This window comes from Physeter macrocephalus, chromosome 10, assembly GCF_002837175.3.
Source record: "Physeter macrocephalus isolate SW-GA chromosome 10, ASM283717v5, whole genome shotgun sequence".
Classification (NCBI taxonomy): domain Eukaryota; kingdom Metazoa; phylum Chordata; class Mammalia; order Artiodactyla; family Physeteridae; genus Physeter; species Physeter macrocephalus.
In genome coordinates this window covers 46,080,224-46,088,514 of record NC_041223.1, presented here as the reverse complement: position 1 = coordinate 46,088,514, position 8,291 = coordinate 46,080,224, and positions in this window count along the sequence as shown.

Sequence of the window (8,291 nt, the reverse complement as noted above, 5' to 3'; positions counted from 1 at the left end):
AAAACGGAGCTGGAGGAATCAGGCTCCCAGATTTCAGACTATACTACAAAGCTACAGTAATCAAGACAGTATGGTACTGGCACAAAACCAGAAATATAAATCAATGGAACAGGACAGAAATCCCAGAGATAAACCCTCGCACATATCTTATCCTTATCTTTGATAAAGGAGGCAAGAATATACAATGGAGAAAAGACAGACTCTTCAATAAGTGGTGCTGAGTAAACTGGACAGCTACATGTAAAACAATGAAATTAGAACACTCCCTAACACCATACACAAAAATAAACTGAAATGTTTTAAACTGAAAATGTATTAAAGACCTAAATGTAAGGCCAGACAGTATACAACTCTTAGAGGGAAGATAGGCAGAACACTCTATGACATAAATCACAGCAAGATCCTTTTTGACCCACCTCCTAGAGAAATGGAAATAAAAACAAAAATAAACGAATGGGACCAAATGAAACTTAAAAGCTTTTGCACAGCAAAGGATAACATAAACAAGGATAAACAAAGGATAACATAAACAAGATGAAAAGACAACCCGCAGAGTGGGTGAAAATATTTACAAATGAAGGAATTGACAAAGGATTAATCTCCAAATTTACAAGCAGCTCATGAAGCTCAATGTCAAAAAAACAAACAACCCAATCCAAAAATGGGCAGAGGACCTAAATAGACATTTCTCTAATGAAGATATACAGGTTGCCAATAAACACATGAAAGAATGCTCAACATCACTAATCATTAGAGAAATGCAAATCAAAACCACAATGAGAAAAAAAAAAACAAACAAACACAAAAAAGAGTCATGTACCACAATGTTCACTGCAGCTCTATTTACAATAGCCAGGACATAGAAGCAACCTAAATGTCCATCAACAGATGAATGGATAAAGAAGATGTGGCACATATATACAATGGAATATTTCTCAGCCATAAAAAGAAATCAAATTGAGTGATTTGTAGTGAGGTGGATGGACCTAGATTCTGTCATACAGAGTGAAGTAAGTCTGAAAGAGAAAAAAAAATACCATATGCTAACACATATACATGGAAAAAAAAAAGTTCTGAAGAACATAGGGGCAAGACAGGAATAAAGACACAGATGTAGATGCACAGGGGGAGGGGAAGGGTAAGCTGGGACGAAGTGAGGCAGTGGCATGGACATATATACACTACCAAATGTAAAACAGATAGCTAGCGGGAAGCAGCTGCATAGTACAGGGAGATCAGCTCAGTGTTTTGTGACCACCTGGGAGGGTGGGAGGGAGACGCAAGAGGGAGGAGTTATGGGAATATATGTATACATATAGCTGATTCACTTAGTTATAAGGCAGAAACTAACACACCATTGTAAAGCAATTTAAAACATTGTAAAGCTATGTTTTAAAAAAGAGAATATCCTGCAATAATCCAGGTGAAAGATGAGAGAGTCCTATATTAGAGTAGTGTCCAAGAGGGGATTAGAAAGGTAAAGACATAACGGATTTTCGATGATAAAGTAAGAATAATATTTTAAGGTTGCTTCTGATTTCCTGCTTCAGAAACCAGTCAGGTAATGGAGCTACATTCTATGATAAGGGACACAAGAAAATAATAATTTGGTCATGCAGATGTCTTTGAAACATGCAAATGGTGAAGAAAGGTGTTTATAAGTCTTAGAGCTCAGAAGGGAGATCTAGGCTAGAGATAGAATTTGAGTCATCAGTGTGTGACTAAAATTGTAAAAAGTACTAGAGGAATAAAGGACCAGGATTAGAGGGATGCTAATTCTCCAAACGTGGGTAAAACAGGATGGTTATCCAAACTAATCAATTGTTTTGAAATATATCTCAAATCCATCTTCTTTTCACCACTCTCACTTTGGCTACTCTTGTTCAGAATCTTATTCACTCTACCAAGATAATGCCAGTGTGTCCTAACGGACATTCCTACCTTAGAAGCAACACTTTACATTCCATCTTTCACACAGTAAGTGTCAGAATATCTGCTTAAAATCCTTCCATATTCCCTAATTTCTAGAGAATAAAGACAGTCTCTAAATTCAGCATACAACACCATTCCTTCAAACTCAGGTCCTTGACTCTGTTTTGGTATTTATTTCGTATCACCACATCTGTTTAAATTTGGGGGATGCAAAAGAGAATTAGCCAAGTATATGCTCTCATGCAGCTCACAGATTAGCAGATTTAGGTCCTGGTAGATTCTCAGTGAAGGTTTATTGAATGAATGACGGATTCTGTAGCTACCTCCCCAAAAGCGAGGAGTTGAACATATCACCGCTGCTTCTCAAAAAACATTCAGCCATTTCTAAGGCACTGTTGTCTGCCAACTGAGTATGAGTGGAAATGGAAGTTTTTGAACTCTTCTTTAGCACAGGAAAACAACCTAAAATACACATACAGTCAGAAATTCATTTAATATAATTCATCATTTTCATGTCCAGAATTTTGTAATATGGATAAAGTAGCATTAGCAGAGGGATGGTTTTTTCAGCAACTCTCTTGAGTTCCGAGCTCTCAGGCTCCTCTAGGTAAACTGGAGCCATAAAGTATAAAAGTTATGAAACCAAGCCATATAAAGAGATATTCCTTCATTTACCATGTTGAATGAGGCTTTAAAAAAATGACAACTGTCAATGAAGGCATGTGAGTGTGTTTTTACTCTATAAAGGAAACAAAGCCTCAAGGGTCATTTCCTTATCAAAAACATTATTCAGGAAATGTATTAATGGCTTTGTAGATGAAATGTTTCCAGGTGAAAAATTGGCTGCAAATACAGATACAGTTAACTTTAAAAAGATGCCTCTTCTAAATTGATCAACGTTAAATCACATGTAGATAAAAGTCACTGTTATGATCGTGTTCGCTAGCAACTTAGGGCTCCAGATTTCTCTTTCAGAATGCATTCCCAGCTGTTTCAAGCTGGTTTATGATTGCTGTTTCTGTTGATACCACTGACATTCCATTTTATATTTTATTTTCACTTTGTGTTAAAAAACGATACCTGAATTTCTTTTACACTGTTTAACTTCCTACTTTTCAATTCAAGACTTTGTTTGAGGGCAGCTGGCAGTTTCAGTGAAAAACAGTACAATCTGACTCATTTCTTCTCATTTATCCAACTGAGATGAAATCACCAGTCTAGCAGAATATACATTCTTAAAATGCATACCAGTATTTGCAGAAAGAAAGTAGTTTATCACCTGAGAGTAAGATTGTCCAAAAAAGACAATTACATTTTAAACATCTCCCCTACCATCCTCATTTCATCTCCTTCAACCATACCAAATTCTTCATTTTTAAACAAATGCCTTTCTTCTCTAATTCTTTAAGAAAATAGAGGTTACTTTTCATTAATAGGTTCTGCTGTTTCAACGTATTCTTTAACTGCATTTTCTATTAATTATCTAGACTGGGTGACTTCACCCTGCCCCCAACTCTTGACTAATTTCTTAGACAAATTTTGCTACCTACACCTTCAATCCTTGCATGATTGGTGACCTGAGACACTGGCATCTAATCAAACTTTATTTGTGGTATTTAAATTGGAGGACTGGAACAAGAATTCCAGTTTTTTTTTAAAAATCAGCATTCAATCAAAATATTTTTATTGCTACCTATCAATATAATATTAAAATTATGGTAATATTATATATGCAATATGAGGCAAATATGTGATAGCTTCAAAGAAGACATTTTGAAGTTAAGACATACTTTTGTTTATTTCACATCATAATCTTCATAGTCTTCCCATAGTATATCTTAAACTGACCTCTTTCACAAAATTACAGAAATGTGCCCACTCTGTTCAAATCATAGTTGGAAACCATTGTTTTAGTAGGCTGTCATTACTATTATTGGGAAAGTGTATTAGATACATGGGATATCTTATATGCACACCTAATGAGAACTCAGAAATATCCCATTAATGAAGCATCATAAAGAGGGATATAAAAATGAATTAATTCATTATCATTTTAGATGTTTATACAGACAAATTAATTCCATAAAGCTAATAACATTTATGGTTTATCCCAGAATCTTTCATGAACACCAATTCATTAATCTATTTTTTGCATCTTTAAAATATATATTTCCTTAAAATATTTTAACTGAACTTGTTTATACAGATGAAGCATAAAAATGCATTTGAATGCTGTTAACTTCCTGACACAGACTTGACGAATTATTTTAAAATCCAGATGGCAAAAGTATCTTAGCGTTTTATTTCACAATACTTTTGCAATAAATTTAAATTTACATAATGCTAAATTATATTTATGGAAAGAATACAATAAATATAATTTATAACTTTTTTCTAATATCATATAATAAAATTACTTGAGTGAGTGTTTAAAATTATGTAGAATGATATCCAGAGTTTGAGAAATACAATAGTCAATTATCCAAAACAAAATTAATCAGAAATATAATTTACACACCTGATTTTATGAACTTAAAAAGGTTATCTCTAATGTTTAGGTTTTTATTCTTAGATTTACATGAACTAGAATAATCACCAACCAACAGCTAGGTTAATCACATCACATTGTGAGGTATCCTGTTGCTCTTAAGCAGGAATGATGTTTAAAAACCAAATAATGTGAAGTCAGGTATTCAAAGACAAACAATTACAAAGCTATTCAAATTATAGGGAATGTGCAATGTTCATTTGAATTAGCAAACTGAAGTGGGTGTCTTTTTCCAAATATCCATTATTGCTAATAAGGAGAAAAGTGAAGAGTATTGGAGCTCCACTAATCAGGAGTTGTCAACGGTGGGTCAAAAGAACTAAATGATGGAGGTAAATTTTATGCACTTAGTAATAAGTAGGAGATTATTATGTATGATTTTATCTTAATTGGTTTTTAGAATTAATTGGGTGGTAACAAAAGCTGGCATAAAGCTTTTCATTTGAATAGAACAATTAAAAATGCTAAAAGGCTTGGAGTTGATGATAACCACTCTACTGGATTAACTCTTAGCTATAAAATCAGAAGAGATTTATTATTTATCTCAAAATTGAGTTAATGTTAATGACTAATGTATATTACTTAGTGGGAACATTCCTACTTTTCAAAGCATGTTTCTTTGGTCAAGGTCAAGTCTGTATAAAATTGATATAATAGGAAGTGACTTCCATGACTACATTTTTTCTCATTTACATCAAAATTGGAAAATATATAATGCAAGTAACAGGACATAGTATTTATTACCCTATACCCCAAGAATTGAACCCTTTTTCTTTGTTATCTGTAATAACTGCCGTGCTAAGAATAATATTGGGCTTAAATTAGAAATAACAATCACTTCTATATTTACATGACTTAATAAGGTTAAAATTGTATATCTCAGTCTTTCCTAAATTTAATTTCTGAAAATTTCAAGTTATTCTTTAATGTAGTAGTTAAAACAGAAATATGAGTTCTAACCTTAGCATTTGTTATAAATAAAATACTTTGAGATGAATCCTAGTTTGTCAGTAACTGAGGGATAGAGTTCGCTTTCAATCACATTAACATTAAGCCTGATCATTTGTTTCTAGAATCCTAAATGTTAAGGAAAGTATTATGGCTATAGAAAAATATTTATTAAGAAATTTTATATATATATAAATATTTATAGTACTGATGCAATGATATGTATTTTTAGACTTATGCTTAACTGGTTAATATTCAATAAGAACCATTAAATCTCCTAACTTTTATCAACTAATTTCTTATCAGATATTACAAACTCACTTTTTCCACATTTTATCTTACTAGTGTCTAGAAAGTGTCAATGTTTTGTATGTCACCAGATTGTTAATCAGATTACTTAGAACAAATGATAAATGCTTTGGGTACTTACATAAATGAAATGAAAGGATTAGTCTAGATTTTGTTTTACTTTGATACACAATGTAGATTCTGTTTCCTATAAAGATATGAAATAAAAAATCAAGATATTCTAAAGTGAAAAATGTTTGCTTTAAATTGAGTGTAGGGGGGGACCTTCAAGATGGCAGAGGAGTAAGACGTGGAGATCACCTTCCTCCCCACAAATATATCAAATATACATCTACATGTGGAACAACTCCTATAGAACACCTACTGAATGCTGGCAGAAGAACTCAGACCTCCCAAAAGGCAAGAAACTCCCCACGTACCTGGGTAGGGCAAAAGAAAAAAAGAGACAAAAGAATAGGGATGGGATCTGCACCTCTGGGAGGGAGCTGTGAAGGAGGAAAAGTTTCCACACACTAGGAAGCCCCTTCACTCGCAGAGACTAGGGGTGGGCATGGGGGAAGCTTCGGAGCCATGGAGGAGAGTGCAGCAACAGGGGTGTGGAGGGCAGAGCGGAAAGATTCCACACAGAGGATCGGTGCCGACCAGCACTCACCAGCCCGAGAGGCTTGTCTGCTCACCCGCCGGGGTGGGCGGGGGCTGGGAGCTGAGGCTCGGGCTTTGGAGGTCGGATCCCAGGGAGAGGACTGGGGTTGGCGGCGTGAATACAGCCTGAAGGGGCTAGTGCACCACAGCTAGCCGGGAGGGAGTCCGGGAAAAGTCTGGATCTGCCGAAGAGGCATGAGACCATTGTTTCAGGGTGCACGAGGAGAGGGGATTCAGATCACCACCTAAACGAGCTCCAGAGATGGGTGCGAGCCACAGCTATCAGAGCAGACACCAGAGGCAGGCATGAAACACTAACGCTGCTGCTGCAGCCACCAAGAATCCTGTGTACTGGTACAGGTCACTAACCATACCTCCCCTCCCGGGAGCCTGTGCAGCACGCCACTGCTAGGGTCCCGTGATCCAGGGACAACTTCATAGGGAGAACACACAGCACGCCACAGGCTGTTACAACTTCACAGTGGCTTCTGCTGCCACAGGCTCGCCCCACATTCCAATTATAACTACTGTACCTCTCCCTCCCCCTGGCATGAGTGAACCAGAGCCTTCTAATCAGCTGCTGCTTTAACCCTGTCCTGTCTGGGCAGGAACAGAAACCTGAAGGCAACCTACAAGCAGAGGTGGGCCAAAACCAAAGGTGAACCCCAGGAGCTGTGCGAACAAAGAAGAGAAAGGGAAATTTCTCGTGCAGCCTCAGGAGCAACAGATTAAAACCCCACAATTAACTTGAGGTATGCTGCATCTGTGGAATACATGAATAGATAATGAATGAACCCAAAATTGAGGCTGTGGACTTGCTAAGCAACTATAGACTTGGGGTTTGCTGTCTGTGACTCACTTGTTTCTGATTTTTAGGTTTATCATAGTATAGTTATTAGCGCTTGTTGTCATTCATGGATTTGTTTATTGGTTTGGCTGCTTTATTCTTTCTTTTATAACTTTTATTTTTTTTAATTTAAATAATTATTTTACTTTTTAAATTGTAATTATATTATTTTATTTATTTATTTAAAAATTTTTTTTTTCTTTTTTTCTCCTTTTTCTTCTGAGCCATGTGGCTGATGGTCTTGGTGCTCTGGCGTGATGTCAGGCCTGAGCCTCTGAGGTTGAAAGGCTGAATTCAGGACATTGGACCACCAGAGACCTCCCAGCCCCACATAATATCAATTGGATAGAGCTCTCCCAGAGATCTCCATCTCACTGCTAAGACCCAGCTCCTCCCAACAGCAAGCAAGCTCCAGTGCTGGATGCCCCATGCCAAACACTAGCAAGACAGGAACACAACCCCACCCATTAGCAAAGAGGCTGCCTAAAATCATACTAAGTTCACAGACACCCCAAAACACACCACTGGACGCAGCCCTGCACACCAGAAGCAAGATCCAGCTCCACCCACCAGAACACAGGCACCAGGCCCCTCCACCAGGAAGCCAACACAAAACACTGAACCAACTGTACCCACTGGGGGCAGACACCAAAAACAACAGGAACTATGAACATGCAGCCTGCGAAAAGGAGACCCCAAACACAGTAAGCAAAATGGGAAGACAGAGAAATATGCAGCAGATGAAAGAGCAAGGTAAAAACCCACCAGACCAAACAAATGAAGAGGAAATAGGCAGTCTACCTGAAAAAGAATTCAGAGTAATGACAGTAAAGATGATCCAAAATATTGGAAATAGAATGGAGAAAATATAAGAAACGTTTAACAAGGACCCAGAAGAACTAAAGGGCAAACAAACAATGATGAACAACACAATAAATGAAATTAAAAATTCTCTAGAAGAAATCAATAGCAGAATAACTGAGGCAGAAGAATGGGTAAGTGACCTGGAAGATAAAATGGTGGAAATAACTACTGCAGAGCAGAATAAAGAAAAAAGAATGAAAA